This window comes from Pinus tabuliformis, chromosome 9 (genome assembly GCF_031772625.1).
Source record: "Pinus tabuliformis cultivar Carrire ecotype Pingquan chromosome 9, CPIR1, whole genome shotgun sequence".
NCBI lineage: Eukaryota > Viridiplantae > Streptophyta > Pinopsida > Pinales > Pinaceae > Pinus > Pinus tabuliformis.
The window spans coordinates 1,723,778,929-1,723,800,420 of NC_142307.1; the positions used below are offsets into that span (position 1 = coordinate 1,723,778,929).

The 21,492-nt window shown below is 41.7% G+C and overlaps 1 protein-coding gene across 1 annotated transcript in view; it reads left to right on the forward strand.

The window, feature by feature from the left end:
• Positions 1-21,492, forward strand: part of LOC149155587 (uncharacterized) — a 210,696-nt gene that overhangs the window by 33,556 nt on the left and 155,648 nt on the right. The gene's annotated exons all lie outside the window — the stretch shown is intronic.

Sequence of the window (21,492 nt, forward strand, 5' to 3'; positions counted from 1 at the left end):
TTTTAATGCGACCCTCTACAAATAATCGACCCCCTTCAAAAATTAATTTCCAATGTGGCCCTTAGATCAACTAACATTTAATAAAATTCGCTCATGGAAATGAATATACGACTTCCTTTTAAATAAAATTCTCCCCCTATAATAAACATTTGAGCTTTATAAAATTAATCCTTGCCCCTCTTTAAAGTAAAGAATGCGCCACGACATAATAATTGGCCCTTGTGTCCTTAGGAAATTTAATTCACAACTCTAAATTGAAATTCAGCTCCCTTTTAAAATAAAATATTTCGGCCTTCCAATAATGCGACGGCCAAAATTAGACTCTCTGCCCTTCCAATAATGCGACGACCAAAATTAGACTCTCTGCCAACTATTATTAATTCAACAATTTGAAACAAATTGTCGGATTCTTAAGGGAGGAAATCCTCAACAATTTTGTTCCATCTTCAACACCAGAATTTTTTTCCAAAAACCTAAAACCCTTGATTTTCTCCGAGGTTATTCTACAATAAACCCTCAGGCTAGCAGGGTGCACAACTGCGATACCACTGTAATATCCCAAACAGGATGTTTGGCTAATTTTGTAGAAATCTAACTCAACCAAAATTTCGCCATAAAATTATCATTCAATTAACAGAAAATTGCCATGTAAAATATAACAAATATAGTGCATGCAATTCAATAATACGATGATCAGAAACAATCTCAACTTTTATTATAATAGAAATTGGTGTTTACATGCTCATACAATAAAATAACTGAGATGGATAAATGGCCTCAAGAATCTGCTCCAATGCTGTGCTGGCCCTCCAAAATTGAACTAAAATGTCACTACTGAGCTCTCCTGTGAATTCTGGATGAATTCACCAAGGGGAGATGGGCACTCGCCCAATCTCACTGAATCACCTGAGGGTTTCTGTCCTGGGGATACTAATGAAGTAGAGAACCGAGTTCTCAACCTTTGATGTCCCCCAATGGCCTCCTCCTCTTTTTTTTATAAATCTGATGCACCCCTCTAGAGCCTTCTATTTTATTATTATTTTAATCATTGAGCACATTCTCTCTTATTTAAATATTCTTTTTAATGTGGGAAAATGGTAAATTGACCACCATGCCTCATCAGGTCACTGGAATTCCCTTTTAACCATCCCATCATGTAGATCTCTTCGTTTTGTTCCAACGAGTTATTACACTAAGGTGTTCTGTCAAGTATTCCTCTCGGAATGCCACCTTAAGCGTAATTAATTGAATTAGGCCCAATAATAACCTCGTTTCTCGAAAGTTGTCGGAATGCAACAGAATGAAAGACAAGTTGTATAGATGATGGAATATGCCAAGCGAATGCCATCAAATCCCACAGAAACTCCTCAAAACCCCATGAAACATCTCCAAAAGACACTAGGCCTGCTGATGAAGTAAACCTGCACCGGTGACCAATTTGCCTCCAACCTAGAAAATCCATCCATAAGTAACACCAAAAAATGGAACATCATAAGGTGAGAGAATGTACTCCAAACATAGTGAATAAGGAGTTGGCCCCTTGATATCCAAGCAAGTCACATGTGGTGTCCCCAAGTGGGTGTGGGGGCATAATGACATCCTCACGGGTCTCTAAGTGGATCGATAATGCCTGTACACTATCTACAAGGGCTAGCATGATGACATAAGCCCTCCCTTTGTCTCCCACGATGAGACACATCCTCATTTGGACCCTGGAACCTCTGCCATGTGTGTGGTACAAGTGTGGAGCCGACTAGACATGGTTATCCAGGTGCATCAACCTCATCCAAAAGGTGGAACACGAACAATCACTGAATAGTGTTGGGGATCCATGAAGTGCTCTCTGCTATGGTGGAGGCCCATGGCTCTCTACGCTCACCCTACAAGTGCCAATGTGACTCTCTAGAGGGATTGGACCCCGTATAGGGAGACCAAACCCAAAATGGATATCCACTTGCAATCTTGTATAATATCCAACGTGTCTCGTTGCCCTCCAATAGAACAAGTCATTAGAGTAATCATGTAAAAGAGCTTACAAATTATGGAACCAAATGGACACTTCATGGTGGCATGTCCTTCCATAGTGGGCTTTGGCATGTACAAGTGTCTCCAAGCTCAATAAGGGGGTTAACCAAGGACCCTATTAGGTGATTTCAACCTTTAAAGGGGGTGACATGTCCATGGTACATCCATCGAGTGGTAGGTAGCATGTGATATAATGATGGAATGGAGTGGGGATCCAGGGGATGCTCCAAGCCACATGCCATGGTACATGGGTAGCTATAATAGGGGAAGCCCACACTTGGGTATATGAGTGTAGGAGGGAGCAATCGTGGTACATGAGTTACGCCAACCTTTGTTTTTTTGCCATTCTTCATATGCTTTTTGCCTTTGATTAATTTTTCTTCATAGCAACTCCAGGCTCCACGCAATGAGAAAATGGTGTGTAGGATATAGCAGTAGATACCCCCTTTAAGGTGGGGCAGTTCGTTGCCCACCAGGGGTTGGGACAATCATGGGTTCCTTAATGTGGGGGGGGGGGGGCTCATCTAGGGCCCTTAGGAACCAGGGTGATGGCCATAGATAAGGGGTTGAGTTCATGTTTGGCTTTTTCCCATGTGCTAAATTTGTATGTCCCAACCATCTTTTGCATTTTGTGGTACATTTCTTGTTGAGAGTGGTCAAATTATGCTTTTTCCTTTCTTTTTATTTGCATCAACCTCTAGGGCATCATTCCAGGCTTGACCCAATGTGTGGACAAGGTGAGGGGGAAGCTAACCCTTTGTTGACCCAGTGGACAAATGTGGACCCGGAGGGGAAAAGTGATAAATGGGGTTAAAATGAGCGGAGGGGAGTGATGTACATGGTGTTTGGGAATCAGGACCATGCAACGAAAATCGAGATTTGCCATGTAGTGCCAACCCTAAAGCTAATAGGCAGTAAAGGAGATTGAGACTAGGATACAAGGATAACCACAAAATTGGGCAGAGGAGACAAGAGTATGGACCTAGCCCACTCTTTCCGCCGAATCCCCCCACCAATCCATGCCCAAAAGTGTCCATAATAAGTAAACAAAATTATTCAACTATACTAATGAAAAGCCATACCTTCAGGGTCTGGAGGCCCTCCTTCAAACATATGATCATAACAGATGGGCAAGGGACCACATGGCTGGCTCAAGTTCTGGAGATTGTGGCACATCAAATTATTTGGTGGTTGCCGACTAAGGACCAGCCAGGAGAAAATTTTCTCCTATGGACACTACCCACAGGTGGTAGGTAATATGCCCCAAAGTTGCATTTCAGTGAGTTGGCTAACCTGAGGCAGACGGGCAACGCGGATGCTTATATAGTCGAGTTTCTGAGACTTGCGGTAATGGTCTCGAATGTTTCTGAGGCGAGACTAGTCATGTTGTTTATTGAGTGGTTCGCAGAGCCACTGTGTGGATAGGTGCGAGCATATAGATCAATATCGTTGCAGGATGCCATTAGTTGGGCTCTGGACATGCTTGATGCTATTTCGAAGATGAGGGCCTCAACTCCTACTAGAACACTTTCCCTTAGAAGGGGAAAGACACCAGACCTCCTAATAAGGAGTGGACAACTGGATGATGAGACCAGGAGAGACCTTTGGAGGAGGAAATTGTGCTTCACTTGCCAAGAGCGATGGGCACCAGGGCATGGATGCACCAAGGGCAAGGCCCAGTATATAGATGTATTTTTAGACAGTGAGCCAGAGGAGGAGTTAGAACAAGAGGCAGATACAAGAGGTTGTGGACCTGAGGGAACAGGAGGAGGTGGCCCAACACCCCCACCTGGTGCAGGAGCATTCTTACCCATTGGAGGGGTCATTGCTTCACTTTGGCAAGTTCCAAAGTATTTTACTCTACGGATCAGGGGCGCGGCACAAGGGCAACGCGTGTCAGTTTTGGTGGTCAGTGGGGCTACCCACAATTTTATTGATGCACAATTGGTTAACAGGAGAGGCATTTAGGCAGAATCCTTTGAGGGGTTCTCAATATTGATATCAAGAGACAAGGCCATGCAGTGCACAAGATATGTTCCCAGTATAATTTTGACCATTGGGAACTACTTGATGATAGATCACTTCTTTGTGGTGGACGTTCCGAACACCAACGTGGTGATGGGAGTTCAATCGCTGTATTCTCTCAGGCGTGTCACCATACATTGGCAAAAGTTAAAGATGGAGTCCATAGGCATGGATCGGAAACTGGTGGTGTTGAGAGGTATGCACTGATATCCACCACAAACAGTGTCAGCGCACAGGACGGAGGCCGACTTGAGGCTTGGAGGTATAGCTTGGGTTGTAGAGTTTAGGAAGTTTGAGCCAGTGGCACCAAAGTAGTTGACACATCTAGACATATTGGCTCTCTCAGAGATGCATCAGGCGGTATTTGGAGACATTCCCTCGGGCCATCTATCGGATAGAGGATTTGAACACACCATAGAGTTGGAGGAGGGGATGCATGCAGTAATGACTCATTACCACTCCTTATAAGCATCCCAAGGCATATCAAGATGAGATTGAGAGGGAGATACAAGAGCTGCTGATATTGGGGCATATTAGGCCCAATTATAGTCCCTTCGCTTCTTCGGTTGTATTGGTGAAGAAGAAGGTGTTGATTTGTGGTAGCATCGGATGTGCTCTAGCCATGAAAATTGGTGGACAGGCTAAAGCAGATGAGATCTCCAAGACCCTGAAATGGTTTGGGGAAATTCCACCCGGTTAAAGAGATGTTAAAATAATTAATATTTTTAATGGAGTTCCTAAGTCTAAACTTAGGAAAATTAAAATATTAATGGTTGTTAATATAAAATTGTGTGAGAATGCTCTAAATGACATAGATCAAGCCAAATCTAATCTTAGCCATTGATTAGGGACTTAATCTTGGCCGTTGAAGACTCAACATGAAAAGTATAAGAGGAGCTTGAGGGTCAGTTGGAGATACACCAAGATTGATCAGTGAGTTCAATTTTCTGGAGCAGGGTTTGCTGAGAAAATTCGAACAAGTGATCTGAGTTGCAGCGAGGGGCAGTGAGTACATAGCAGAGAGGCAGAGATAGTGCCAGAGGGCCAGCACAGTGATTGAGGAGGCTATGTAGAGTTAGCAGGAGCCACACAGAGGCAGCTAGAGACTGCACAGAGGCTGAGGGGCCTGCATGGGTGATGTAAAAGGCCTGAGAGTTGACGCAGAGAGGCAGAAGGCTGACGTAGAGGGTTCCAGAGCTACACAAAGGCTAGCAGGGCTGACAGAGAGCTTTGGAGAAGGGCCGAAAGGATTTCTCGTGGGGCAGACTAGTGTTGAGAAGTTGAATATCTGCTTCCAAGAAGAGGTATTACTGACGTGTAGAAATCTCTGTTGGGTCAGTGAGTTTGGCATGCTAGTTGTACTCAAGAAATCTTGATAATAATAAAACCCTCAGAACTGCTGCACCGGTTTTCGCACATTGGGTTTTTTTGGGGATGATTGTCCAAAAATAACGGTGTCCCTTATGTGTTTGTCTATTATTTCAGTTGACGATCTGTATGTGAGTTGAGACTGCATTTGTGTTTATTTTCAGTATTTATATGGATAAATATCTTGTTAAGGAATAAACAAGTAGGTGAAATAAACCAAATAATGCAGTAGGAATTTTTGACGTGTTAGCTTAGAAATTTCAACATGGTATCAGAGCATTGCAGATCACAAGAGGACTGAAGTCACCAACTTAATCAAAAGTATTTGCAGCAGTAGCAGCTGTCCCAAGAGATAGAGCTGCTCCTAAGCAAAAAGCAACAAAGGAGTGACACAGAGGGCCTTCGTCATCATTTCGAGCCAGAGAGAGGGCCAGTGCAGAGCAGAGAGGCAGAAGAGGCTCACGAAGAGTCACGTCATCCTACTCAGTCAAGTAGGCTTGACGCAGTTGGCTAGAGGAGTGATTAAGCCTTTGCCGAGATTGCACAAAGTTGAGAGGCTCAGTTCTTTAGTTTCCGGGGCCTAGGCAGCTGTGGGTAGATTGTGGATTGGGAAGCTGGTGGGGCGTTGTTTCTATCGGAGCAGAGCAGTACCTAACAGGACAAAACCAAGGTAGAGGGAGTCATTACCTTGGTGGATTTGTAGCCAAGAAATCCAGATCCGAGTTGTAGTTGCAAAGAGGATCGGATCGACAGTTAGCAGGAAGATTTCCAGTAGGGAAATCGAGACTCAAAGGGAGTCTAGGAGAGAACTTCCAGGAGGGAAGTCGATACTCAGATGGAGTCTAGGAGAAAACTTCCAGTAAGGAAGTCGAGACTTAGAGGGAGTCCAGAAGAGGAGTGAAGATGGCAATGAACGAATTGAGGGATCAGGATAAGTTGGATGGGGCCTCCAACTTTGTTATCTGGAAGGCCAGGATCTTGTTTGTTCTGGATAGACATCGCATCAAGGGCTTCGCCTTGAGAACTGTGGCTGTCTCAGTAGACTGAGCTGATAATGAGAAATATGAGGATGCAATGGCGAAGGGTAAGTGCATAATCCTTGATGGGGTCAAGGATCATGTCGTAGCACATATTGTCGAGAAGAACACGACAAAGGAGATGTGGGATACTTTGACGACATTGTATCAGGGCACTTCCGTGCAGCTGAAAATGCTATTGGAGAATCAATTGCGGTTGTAATAGATGCGGAAGGAGGGGCAGATAGATCTATACCTCCTCAGATTGCAGGAGATTCAGGACCAACTTACTTCCATAGGGGCCACACCAGATCACGAGTTCATGGTGAGAACTGCCCTTAATGCAGCCTCCGAGGAGTGGCAGACATTTGTCCAAGGCATTTTGGGCAGAGCTATTCTTCTAGGATGGGAAGAGACGTGGGCAGGTCTTCCCCAAGAAGAGATCAAACGGTTGACCAAGGCGGGAAGTAGTAACCAGGGAGGTCGAATCAAGAAACAGGAGGAGGATGCGGCTCTGGCATTTGTGGGACAGTAGGGGAAGAGGAAGAAGAAGGGACATCTCCAAGGTAAAGTGCTTCCATTGTGGGGAGCTGGGTCATTGTGCAACCCAGTGTTCCAGGAAGAAGAATAAGGGAGAGGTTTTTGACTCCAAGGTAGCTCCGGCTAAGGTGGAGAAAGAAGTCGAGACGGATGATGACTGTGCCATGAGTGTTCATGCACATCTAGAGAAGAGGTGGGGTGACATCGAGCTATAGTCAGGAGGACTACAGAAGATGTGGGGTAGGAACCTTGAGGTACCCAAACTCTTGGATCATATTCGACTATAGGAGCCCCGAGTGATAGGAGGATGACGAATGTCGGTAGAAGCAAGATGCGGATGGAGGGACAAGGTAGTGCTAGAGTGCAGGGGTCTGTAGCAACGCAATGGGAGTTGCAGCAGTGCGAGAGGCACAGAGGTGATTGCACCAGTGCAGAAAGGGCTGAGGCGCAGAGAAGGCTGCAGTAGCGCAAAGGCAATAGAGGGAGCATAGGATAGCAGCAGAGGTAGCTTCAACATTAGGGGGCTTCCAGACTGACAAGGATGTCAGTAGTTGGGTAGATCAGTTACTTTTTTCTCGGTAACTGAGTTGCAGTGCAGCAGTTAGCAGTGGTAGTGCTATGGGCAGCATGATACAACATGTTGAGAGGGAGCTGCAGTATAGATGTAGCAGTGGTAGTGGCAGAGCCATGGGCAACAATACAGGAGGGAGCAATGCAGTGGATGTAGGGTAGCAGGCCCAAGATCAACACAGGTACCAGTGCTGGAGGATCAGTGTGATGTTCAGAGTTAGGGCATTACTAGAGCACATTGATTTGTTGTAGCATTGGATGTGCTCTAGCTATGAAAATTGGTGGAGAGGCTAAAGCACATGATATCTCCAAGACCCAGAAATGGTTTGGGGAAATTCCGCCTGGTTATAGAGATATTAAAAAAATTTATATTTTTAATGGAGTTCTTAAGTCTAAACCTAGGAAAATTAAAATATTAATAAGTATTAATATAAAACTGGGAGATAATGTTCTAAATGACATGGGACAAGCCAAATCTAATCTTAACCATTGATTTAGAGACTTAATCTCGGTCGTTGAAGACTCAATAGGAAAAGTATAAGAGGAGGCTTGAGGGTCAGTTGGGGATATACCAAGATTGATTAGTGTGTTCAGTTTTCTGCAGCGGGGTTTGTTGAGAAAATTCGAACAAGTAATCTGAGTTGCAAGAGGCAGAGATAGTGCTAGTGGGCCAGCGCAATGATTGAGGAGGCTACATAGAGGTAGCAGGAGCTACGTAGAGGTAGCTAGAGACTGCGCTGAGGATGAGGGGCCTGTGTGGATGACGCAGAAGGCTAGAGAGCTGATGCAGAGGGTTCCAGAGCTACCCAGAGGCTAGCAGGGCTGACACAGAGCCTTGGAGAAGCGCTGAAAGGATTTCTCGTGGGGCAAACTAGTGCTGAGAAGATGAATATCTGCTTCCGACAAGAGGTATTACTATCGTGTAGAGATCTCTATTGGGTGAGCTAGTTTGGCACCCTAGTTGTACTCAAAAAATCTGCATAATAATAAAACCCATAGAACTGTTGCACCGGTTTTTGTGCATTTGGTTTTTCTGGGGACGATTGTCCAAAAATAATGGTGTCCCTTGTGTGTTTGTCTATTATTTCAGTTGATGATCTGTATGTGAGTTGAGACTGCACTTGTGTTTATTTTTAGTATTTATATGGATAAATAACTTGTTAAGGAATAAACAAGTAGGTGGAATAAACTAGATAATGCAGTAGGAATTTCTGACGTGTTAGAAATTTCAACAGAAGGATGGGACCCTTTGCATGTGCATAGACTATAGGGCCCTAAACAAGATGACATTGAAGATCAGATACCCGATCCTGTGCATAGATGGGGAGATGGATGAGCTTAGATGAGCTAAATACTTTTCTAAGATAGATTTGTGCTCAAGATACCACCAAATTCAGGTGAGGGAGTAGGACATCCCGAAGACTGCTTTTTGTTTCCATTACGAACACTTTGAGTTCTTGGTGATGCCCTTTGGGATAATCAATACGCCAGCCACATTCCAATCTTGCATGAACCATGTGTTCCACATGTAGTTGTGCCGATATGTTTTGGTATTCTTTGATGACATTTTGATATACAAGAGGACATGGGAGGAGCACCTCCAACACTTGGAGGAGGTATTGTGCGTTCTGAAGGAGCAATAGTTGTATGCTAAGATGTCATAGTGTGAATTTCGATTGACGGAGATGTTGTATCTTGGACATGTGATTGGGGAGGATGGAGTATGAGTGCATTAGGAGAAAATCAGGGCCATCCTAGATTGGCCTACACTCATGAACGGGACAAAGTTATGGGGATTCTTGGGCATTTGCAGGTATTGCAGTTGATTTCTAAAGGGGTTTTCCCAACTAGCAGAATCCCTAACAGATCTGATAAAGAAAGGAGCATTCAAGTGGACAAATGTTGCACAGGAGGCCTTTGAGTGCCTAAAGGGGGTGATGAGTAGCTGTCCTGTTTTGGCCCTACCATATTTTTCACGACCCTTTGTTCTGGAGTGTGATGCATCAGGAAAGGTTATTGGGGCAGTTCTAACCCAGGGTGGCCATCCGATAGTGTATGAGAGCTGGAAGCTACAACCACATGAGAGATTGTAATCCATTTATGATAAGGAGGTGCTGGCAGTTATGCATGCGTTGGCTAATTTTTGGCTGTACCTAGTGGGAAACAAGTTCAAGGTGAAGACTGACCACAACAGTCTTCGATTCTTCTTAAAGCAAATGAATCTTCAGTAGAGGCAACAAAAATGGCTCAACAACATCCAAGCATACGATTTCGAGATTGAGTATGCCAAAGGCAAGCAGAATACGGTTGCTGATACCCTATCACGGAGGCCTGTGACTCTCTTATTGGTGGATATCTCACAGGACTGGAGAGCACAATTGTTAGTGGAGTACTCCAAGGATCGACAAACATGCGAGATCTTGGATGGTACTCATGGAGATGATCGGTACCGGGTGATGGATGAGGTTATTTACTACAAGGATAGAATTTATCTAGTGCTAAGGTCACAGTTGAAGGAGAAGATCCTTCTTGTAGCTCATGACTCCTCATTGGCAGGACACCAAGGGTTTTACAAGACGTACAAGACCATTAGGAAGCATTTCACTTGGCAAGGTCTTAATGAGGATGTCCCGAGGCATGTTAGGGAGTGCGATGTTTGCCAAAGGAACAAGGGGGAGCACACTCATCTAGTTGGTCTACTACAACCTCTTCCTATTCCCAAGAGGAAATGGGAGAGCATATTGATGGACTTCATTACAGGGTTGCCAGAAGTTCAGGGGCTAGATTGCATCTATGTGGTGGTTGACAGATTGACAAAATTCGCCCACTTTTTCGCCATTCCAGCCAAATACTCAGCTTCACAGGTGGCCGAGTTATTTTTTTGAGAGGTGTTCAGGCTGCATGGGTTGCCTAAGACGATTGTTAGTGATCGAGACAACTGGTTCGTGGGTGGATTTTGGCAAGAGCTATTTCGCCTTATGGGCACAAAGCTTACACCGAGCACGAGCTATCATCCCCAGACAGATGAAGATAGTAAATAATGTTGAGAAATCTAGGGCATAGAGATTAGATGATTTCTCTTGTAATGATAACTGCTTGTGAGGACTTTTTACTTTTTCTTAATTAGATTCTTCTTGTACTTGGTTATTATTATGTGTTCTTCTTTATTAAACAAGTACCAAACCATAGAGAAGAAACAAAGAACACAAGATGTAGGCGATTAGCTAGGGCCAAAACCTCTCCAAGCTTGAGAGGAAAAACCCAACGAATTTTTCTTCTTAAAGAATCTTCAATTGATGAATTCGAAAACCTAGACCCTTGACCAAGAACCCTTCCAAGACCAAGTCAATGCTCTTTCTTTGAGTAGCTCCTCTTTCTGGCAACTTCGTCCTATCCTGCAACTGCAACTTCGACTTGCCCAGAAATTGCAACTTCGACTTACCCAGAAACTGCAACTTCGACTTGCCCAGAAACTGCAACTTCGATTGCAACCAGAAACTGCTACTACAACTTCTAGAAATTGTAACTTCTCTTCTTCACTTAGGTAGATTCTCTCTCTTAGAGAATTCAGTTTCTAGAAAAACTCTTCTTGGTGACCTAACTTCACTTCTGCAAATCGACTTCACTCCAACAAAATGTGCCCTAATTCCTTCGCACATGTGGAGAGAAGTAGCCCAAAACAAAACCCAAAACTTCGACTTCTTCTTCTTTCTTCGATATCGTCTTCTTCACACTTCTTTTTGTCTCTATGATCGAACTTGTGTGAATGAGAGTGTGTCCTCTAAATGAGGTCGAGTGCCTTATATATATGCTTCCTTGTGCCTCCTATTAGGCCGACTTGACATGTTCTTCAGCCGACTTGTTGCTCCATTAGGCCGACTTGATGCTTGCATGATTGACTTGGCCTTGGAGGGTCTTTTGACTCTTTCACTCAAATAATTTTCTTTACAATATGTAACATGCCCAAAAGGGTCATTCATACATGACAATGACTCAATGAATTTATAACAAACCTAGAAGCACACAATGGGTGCGTTGACCTATAAAAATGAATTCTCTTGAGCATGAAACCCATGCCTCAAGACTCACAATAGTAAGTTTATTTTTCTATTTTCATTAAATACAAAATCATGATTACATTTGTCATTATGAAGACCAAACCTAGTTACATATTTCAACACTCACTCTTAACTAGGGAGGTATTCATAATCCATATAAGGTACTTGGACATTCTCAATCTGAAGAATTCTTATAAGAAGAGTCAGATTGGTAACCCATCTGTATAGCGTCATATCCTCCATCATTTTCACATAGCAAGGCCTTGACTCACAACTCTATCTCTCCACAAGATCAGAGCACAATGCTGGCGAGACTAATGATTATAGACACCCTCATCATTGTCTCTCTCGGAACACACCCTACCGACGATCTCAAAATGTGTTCCACCAGGACTATTCTTATCTTGGATTCCCAATCCTCAAAGAATATCGACCCTCTACGATTATTGTTATCTTCGATGCCCCAACTCATCCTTAAAGAGTATTGGATGCAAGATGTTTAACCAATCCTCCATTTTGTCTTCCCAAGTGAAGACAATAATGATGTGTCTATCTCTCCCTCTCAACTTAGGGAGGACATGCCCATTCCACTAAAGGAATGTACCCATTCCTATAAACAAGAATGTACCCAAGCTCCCTCTTAACTAGGGACTTGACCCAGCTCCCTCTTGACCAAGGACTTGCTTTCAGTAACTCTTCAGGTGGAGATCATGGGACAACCAAATGCTTGTAGAACTTCTTCCTTTGATGTCATGAATTTCTTCTTTGTCATAGAGTCTACATCTTTTGGGACTTCTTCATAGGGCACATACCATCCATCACTTTCATCCATGAGTCATGTCATCATTTCTTTCATGGGAAATGTTAGCTTTTGTAACATCGAATGCGTTCTAGCCATGAAACTTTGTGGAGAGGCTAGAATGAATGAGTTCTCCAAAACCTAGAAGTTGTTTCTGGAAATTCCACCTAGAAGTGTCTCAATTAGATTATTAATCAATTTTTTTAATTATTTCCTAAGTCTAAACTTAGTGAATATGGTTAGTTAATCAATATTAATTGAGATGTGGTGAGAATCATCTAGAAGCTCACACAGATCGACAGGGAATTAATCTGGGTCATCGATTATGTTTTAAATCTTAGCCGTTGGCGCTCCAACAAAAGATTATAGGAAGAAGTCGATGGGTAAATGGGGAACACACTAGGGTAGATACTTAGTTGCTCAAGCAGATCGATTTTCTCAGTGGCTGAAGTTCGGCAAGAGAAAATCGAGTCAGAGAGTGAGTTGCAGGTGGGAGAGAGAGGACATCAGCAATAGTCTGAGAGTGCAGGACAAATTTGGAAGGGGTAGCACAGAGGAGGGACGTAGTTCATTAGTGCAAAGGAGTGACACAGGCACTACACAAGGGTGACGCAGTGAGGACAACGAAAGGGCAGAAGGTCCTCTTTGAGGTCAGAAAATCGCTGTGGAGTGTGAGAAATTCATCAGTAAATTTCTCTCAGTGATTCTTCCTCTATTTTGGCTATCCGTATCTTGTATAGAAATTATTATTGAAGATTAATAAAAGAAACCCTCATCTGCTGCACCGGTTTTCCCACATTGGGTTTTTCCGGGATGATTGTCCAAAAATAACTGTGTCATTGTGGTTATATATGTGCTAGTATTTTTCCTTGCATTTATTTTCCGCATAATCTTATTTGTGTAGGATGCAGTGTATATGTTTCGATATTTGTTGTAGAAAACTGCAAATAATTTGTTTAAGTAATTTAACAAATAGAAGAAATAATATCAATTGCTGTTGTAAAATTCAAGATAACGAATTTTCATAGGAAAATGATCCATTATACCACATTTGGCCTTCCTCCATGCCATGCTGCCTTCTTCATATCATGTTTCCTTAAGAACCTTTCATCCTGCCACATGATTGTCAGTTGTAGAAGACTTCCACAGTTCTTCCCTTAGCAGCCTTGCATAAGCCCATCCAGATATGATTCAAAAATAAGAATTAATTCAAAATTACCTCTGTGATGGTCTTTCATCATGACATCTTTTTGTTTGCATCGACATCCTACATACATATTGACACATCTCCAAAAGATGTACATCGTCTAGGACCTCTTTCTTTTTCAAACCTCATTGGGGTCTTCATATCTTTCATGGAAATATCATAGTCTTCATATCTTCCACGAACTTCCAATCAAAGTTCCTCTATCTTTGTCAACCACCTCATATTTCATATGAGGACATATTATGTTGATTTCATCTAGTCAATGTGTGACCCATGCCTTCCTGCGTCCTTTCAAAGGAGGAGATACTTTCTTTTTTATTATGCTCTCGAAGTAGAGCATTCTTAATATCTGCAACCATATGACATGACTTAATATATATATATATATATATATATATATATATATATATATGTTCATACATACCTTGTTTCTTCCTTTAGGCCATCTATACTTTCTTCAACAACTTCCTTGATTGGAAGAAATTCAATCCCTTGACCAGCTTCACTTCTTTTGACATCATACCATCATCCCCTAAATTCCATACAAGTTGGAATTCCCGGTGAGAAACTTGCTTCTTGAAGTAGGTGAACCTTCTAATGAAGATTCCAACAGAGGATCTTGTTCATCCTCATCCTGCAAATGCTCCTTTTGAATGACATATGATGAGCTCTATGCTAGATAACTTTGTTTGTCCTATAAGTACTACTTATGCTTCTAATGAGGTTACCAAAAGCTGCATCCTTTTATAGGTGACAACCATAGAGTTCTATTTCAGCTATCTTTCATGCTTCTTTATAATGAAGTCAGGAGCTCTTGCTTTCAATTGTATGCTTCTATGATGCCATCTCCTAATGTGATGCATCCTATCATGCTTCTAATGATTCCCAACATGATAGTTATACTCTATAACAAAAAACAGAAACTTGAGAAGAACTAGGTGAGGAAAACTTATCTCAATAATATTAGAGATCTTTTACTTCCTCCTTGAATTTCTTCTTTTCAGCTTTCTCCCTTCTTCGTTTGTTGTTGTCCTTCTTTAGCTTAGGATAGTCTCCCTTGTAGTGCCCATATCCTTGACATCCATAGCATTAGATCTGAGACATATTGATCTTCTTCTTTTTCTCAGGACCAAACTTGCCAATTTTTCCGTTGCTTCTTGACATGGCAGCAAACGTTTGACCCTGCTCATCTGACCGAGTATCACTTTTTGCCTTCAACTTGTTTTCTTCGATCTTGCATAGTGACCAAAAATTATTGAATGCGATAGCTTTCTCCTCTTCATAGGCCTTTGATACAAGGTTTCCTTGTTCATCAGTTAGAGCATTTAAAACAATGGTAATCATTTCTTTATCGAATATCACCTCTCCTATATCTTGAAGTTGATTCCTTATTTGCGATGCTTTTGTGAGACATGTAGATATCCCTTCATCCTTTGATGCTTTCAATTTGTATAGATCAGATCTTAGTGATATGATTTTTCTTGTTATGCTTTCAAAGAATAGTTCTACTAGTTTATCATATATCCCTTTTGATGTCTCCAACTCTACTACATATGGGATTCTATAAGAATCCTTTGAGCCCTTAGATCCTTTTTCATGTATTTAGATAGTGCTTTTCCTTTAGTTGATTTGGAGACTTTGCCATTGACATGATCAATAACTTCATTTTCCTTGAGGACTAATCCTATCCTCCTTGAGACATGATAGCGTCTTTGAGATCTCCTTCTTTGAGGTGATGATTGAGTGTGGATCCCAAGAATGCTCCTTTGATCAAACTAGGGTTTTGACTTTCTTCAAGATGATGATGTGATCCTTGTCCTTGAAATGCCTTGGAGAGGAAGGAATCCTTTTGATGCTTTGATGCCCTTGATACTTTTCTCAAACTTTAATCCTTGAGTGCCCTTTATTGAGTTTCGCTTCCTTGACTTGTTACCTTAGCTTTGGAACCATGTTGAGAAATCTAGGGCATAGAGATTAGATGATTACTCTTGTAATGATAATTGCTTGTGAGGGCTTTTTACTTTTTCTTAATTACATTCTTCTTGTACTTGATTACTATTATGTGTTCTTCTTCATCAAACAATTACCAAACCATAAAGAACAATGAGACAAAGGACACAAGTTTTAGGCGATCAGCTAGGGCCAAAACCTTTCCAAGGTTGAGAGGAAAAACCCAACGAATTCTTCTTCTTATAGAATCTTCAATTGATGAATTCCAAGACCTGAAACGTTGACCAAGAACCCTTCCAAGACCAAGTCAATGCTCCTTCTTTGAGTAGCTCCTCTTTCCAACAACTTCGACCTATCCTGCAACTACACCTTCGACTTGCCCAGAAATCGCAACTTCGACCTGCCCAGAAACTGCAACTTCGACTTGCCCAGAAACTGCAACTTCGACTTGCCCAGATTCTGCAACTTCAACCTGGCCAGAAATTTCTTTCGAGTTGGCGAAAAGATTCAACTTGGACTTGACCAGAAACTGCAACTTCGACTTACCCAGAAACTGCAACTTCGACTTGCCCAAAAACTGCAACTTCGACATGCCCAAAAATTGCAACTTTGACTGCAACCAGAAATTGCAACTGTAACTTCGATATTTCCTAGAAATTGCAACTTCTCTTCTTTGCTTAGGTAGATTCTCTCTCCTAGAGAATTCGACTTCCAAAACAACTTTTCTTGGTGACCTAACTTCACTTCTGCAACTCAGTTTCACTACAACAAAATGTGCCCTAATTCCTTCGCATTTATGGAGAGAATTAGCCCAAAACAAAACCCAAAACTTTGAATTCTTCTCCTTTCTTCGATCTCCTCTTCTTTGCACTTATTTTTGTCTCTATGATCGAACTTGTGTGAGTGAGAGTGTGTCCTCTAAATGAGGCCGAGTGCCTTATATATAGGCTTCCTTGTGCCTCCTATTAGGCCAACTTGATGCTTGCATGATCGACTTGGTCTTGGAGGGTCTTTTGACTCTAATTTGACTCAAATAATTTTCTTTATAATATGTAACATGCCCAAAAGGGTCATTCATACATGACAATGACTCAATGACTTTATAACAAACCTAGAATCATTCAATGGGTGCTCTGACCTATAAAAATAAATTCTCTTGAGCATGAAACCCATGCCTTACGACTCACAATAATAAATTTATTTTTCTCTTTTCATTAAATACATAAAATTATGATTACATCTGTCATTAGAAGACCAAACCTAGTTACATATTTCAACAAATAAATGGCTGGAGGGCTACCTACACAACTATGTGACCAGGTAGTAGAGAGCATGGGTTATGTGGCTGCACTTTGGGGAGCATTGCTACAACACCACTTATCATATGTCCATATGCATGTAACGCTTTTGTGCTTTATATTGTTATGATGCACTAACTGTTGCTGATATGATCTTTGGAGATAGGTGGGCCCTAGGGGCCGCAGATTGGATACATGAAAGCCAAGATATCCTTAGAGCCCTCAAGGATAACTTGCAATTGCTCAAAACCAACGAAAGTTGTATGCAGATAGGGTAGAGTTGAGCGACATTTTGAGGTGGGGGGCTTGGTTTTTCTGAGGCTCTAGCCATACAAGTAGACCATGCTGAAGTAGAAGGGAGTTGAAAATCTCAAGCCCCATTTTTATGGATCTTACAGGGTGATTCGACGGGTAGGATAGGTAGCATACGAATTGGAGCTCCCACCAGGGAGCAAGGTGCACAATATATTTCATGTGTCTTGCTTGAAAAAGGCCTTGCGACAACAGGTGACAACTACTTCAGAGTTATCGCCAATGGTGATGGGGGGCACTTAGTTTTGGAGCGGGGGGTTATCTTATAGGAGGGGAAGGAAGTTCAAGAGTAGGGCAATCAATGTGTTTCTTGTGAGATGGAAGGACTTACTTGAGGAGGATGCCACCTGGGAGGGAGAACAAATTTTGCAACACCCAACATAACAGTTGCTTGGGGACAAGCAACATTTGAGAAGAGAGAACTGTCATGTCCCCAACAATTAATTTTGCTAAAGGGAAATCCACAATTTTGCAATTTTGGCAATCGATAAATGTTTTGGCGTTTAAAATTAGGAAAGAGGGGTATGGAGGCTTAAATTAAATTTTGCAAAGGGGAAAATGTTGTAAAATGTAACTAGGTTCGTTCTTCATAATGACATGATCTTTGTAAATGATGAAATAAAAGAAATAAAATTATTTTTGTATGCCTTGCTTCATGGGTTTCATGAGCAAGAGATTTTATTTTTTAGTGGCTCCCATTGAGAGCCTTAGGATTTATCATTGAGTCAAAGAGTCAATGTCATGTATGAAGAGCTCTTCTTGATCATATGTAAAATAGGAGGTGATCAGGAAGATAGCACCTCAACTTGCACAAGACAAGTGAATAAATACACTCAGAATGGTAAGGAAATGGCCTCTCTCTGAACTACGTCCAAGCTGCCGGAGAACTGATGTACTGCTGCTACTGTTGGAATCAAGTGAGGATTTGGGGCTTCTCCCCTCAGAAAATGCTGAAACTCTGGAATCAGACTCTGCTCAATAAACCCAGAAAAACCCGGAAAGCTTTTCTAAAATCGCTGACCCTCGAAAATCAACCCCTTGAGGATCTACACAATCCCTCAAGGCTTTGCGCTGCCACTGAATAGAACCCTCCAAAACTCTGCCCGAAACTCTGCCAAAAATCCTCCAATATGCAAGGGTTGATCCCTTGCTCAATCTCCTAGCTCAAATCCTCCACATAAACCCAATCCGGAACTCCTACCCAAAGTGATCGCGTCCTCCTCTCTCAAGACTACGCAGTCATCAAAGTGCTCAGTCCCTCCTCAACTCCAAAGATCGATCCTCCTGCAAGAGACTGCTGAAAACTACCTTGCCCGAGTAGGCACTCGAAGTCCCCTGGGGCTAAGGGTGAGATCTCCGAACGAAGACACTCAAACAGTGCTGCAGACAGGCTAAACAACCAGCGTGCTCTAAGTCGAAGTGACTAGCTCAAATGCAACATAATCGAATGCCAAATTGAGGAGGCTCCTCTCTCATTTATAGTGTTGGCCCCTCTCAAACCTTAAGGTCCTCCTCCTCCAACGTAGCCTCTCTCTTGCCACGTGCTCCTCTCCATCTGCGCAGTCCCTCCAAGTGTCTGCGTGGGCCCTCTTCTCTACGTGGTCCTTTGGCCCCCTTGGCTCCCTTTTAAGTTACAATGTTGTGCTACTAGGGAGTGACTTTATTCAAAAGTGAGTTATGTCCCCCTTTTCTCACCCTTTTATTTATAAATAACTATAGAAGGCAGAATTGAGCAAAATCGAATATTCTAATTAGCCATGGCTAATTAGGAATATTACAGAGGTACAGGCCGCTTTCTTCTCAAATGGGTTTTTGTTTTAGCTTCTGAAACTTTGTAGTGAACAAGTTATAGCAAAACTTCCACGATGACCTATTTTATATGAAATTCTGGAGCTTGCCAAAACCCTAACTTCCTCAGATCATATATCCTAAAATATAGCGAGACAAGATTTGAAATTCGGACCTAAGGTTCAACAAGATTTCTTCTCAAATGGGTTTTGTTGTTAGCTTCTGAGACGTCGCATAAAAAAAGTTTTAGCAAAAATTCCACGATGACCTGTTTGGAGCAGCAAAACCCTAGAATCCAAAGCTCTGATACCAAATGTTATGAAACCAGCTCACAAAAATATAGAAAAGATAGATAAACACCTTAGAAATTAGCCTTTTTGAAGGGGAAACCTCCTTTACATCATCGACCTCTAGCCCTAGACTTATTCACTTAACTTTCTACATGATCCAATTATATACATGTTTGAAGCTATCCTATTATTGTATCGTTTACTTCATTTTATCCTAGATTTAGCTTTGGCATTTCTAAGTGTCGCGTTTGCACACCTACATTGTACTCATATTGGTTGTATCCTTCTGTCCCATTGGCCTATTTATGGTCATTCGTTGTACATTAATAAAATTATCTTATCATGGGAGGATCCCTCTCTACTTTCTTTTAATACTAGGATTAGAGATGCTTAGCCCTTTTCATTAGGGATATTTTCAACCGTAGATCTCAAGTCCTGTACACCATGCCCTTCCCTAGGATGACCAGACTGATCATCTCATACTTCTTTGTTGAGCCATTAGATTGGGGAAACAAACGGGAGGTAAAGTTCTAGAGTGTACCAAATAGTAGGATGGTGAGACCTTGGGCTTCTCCTTACCCCCCACTCTGGGGGACCTCTCAATATTATCTAGACCGATTCCTAAATGTTGGAGTGTACATTAGACCACATGTTCTCGGAGCATTAGAGAGATCAATTCTAGACGGGTTTAGAGTAGAGCATGCCTTGCCCATTAGACTACCTCCCAGATCTAGAGGAGCAACGAGAGTTATATTCAAAATTTTCTTCTTTCGACCATGGATGTTAAGGAGTAGGAAACCAGGTTCGATGGTTTCAAAAGACTCTGATGACGAGCCAATGCTTAGTTCACCCCTCTTGCCCTCAACCATTAGACTCAGGAGACCTTAACATCATCAGCCCAATCATATGATCTACCTCTCTCACACTCTCATGAAAAATTCTTGAGTTGGGATGTCCACCTTTTTAGTCTTGGACAAATGCACTTAGTGTTCTATATCAAGGTATCTTTGTCATGGTTATACAAACTGTTGATAATATCGGTGATATTCAAAAATATCGCGATATTTTTGGCAAAACAATATATCGCCGAGAAAATATCGCGATATTTTCAAAATATCGGCAAAATATCGCGATATTTTGAAAATATTGGCAAAATATCGGCTATGTTTAAAAATTTGAAAAAATTATTTTTTATGCTTACCGATATTTGCCGATATTGCCGATAAGACGTTTTCTGGACCCTCACCGATATTTTCAACGCTGGTTATACATATATATATAGGTTTCTTTCTTTGCATTATTTTTGGCGTTTTATAGTTGTGCTGGCACTCCCACATTGTATTCATACTAGTTGTACTCTTCAGTCCCATTGACCTACTTTTGTGGTCATTTGTCAGACATTAATAAATGATCTTATATAAATGCCAATTCTTTGGAAAATGAAGTGGGCTCTGAGAACTAGCCTTGTTTATCCTTGGAAGGGCAAAGAGAAAGATATGGATATATATTCTATATACAAGCAAAGTCCCGTACAGCATGGATCTTGTGGAGGAAGAAAGCAAGTATGAAAATTCCATATATAAAGGATGTTCCCCAAACTCTCTTGGATGGTGGCTTGAGGGACCACCCATTTGCAATTGATAATGTGCTGGAGAGTAGACTCTGCCATCTCGGCAAGTGCCCAATATAGAGGACAGATACGTTCCCCATATCTAAGCCTCACAGAAAACTGTGGCTTTGATGATGGTGTCAATGGGGTGCATCTTGGTAAGGATGTATTGATATGCAAAAGGGAACATTGGTGATCATGGAAGGCCAAAGAAGGATTATGTGCTTAAGTAGAAATACTTAGGAGAGATGTATCTATGTAAGCAATATATTTGGTTGCTATGGAAATTTTTGTTCTGTTCTAAATCTGGTAAATTTCTCATTCTAAAGTATGTTCCAATATTCATAATATGCAGGATTCCTCTGACATGCATATATGATACAGCTGCCTCAATAGTAATGTGTGTGAAATTGCCTGTCTCAATTGACATTGTCTTTCTGTAGTTAGTTCTAATAGTTAAAAATGTCCATTGTCCCAGAAAGTCGATCTTGCCATGAAGAAAAAATATGTATTTAATAGCAATATTATTCATAAAAATCCATCCTTTGGTTTATTGACTCATTCCATGAACAATAGGCAGTTAAAATTAATATGATTAGATAATTTTGTTAGAAAGTTCCCATTGGATTGGTAAAGG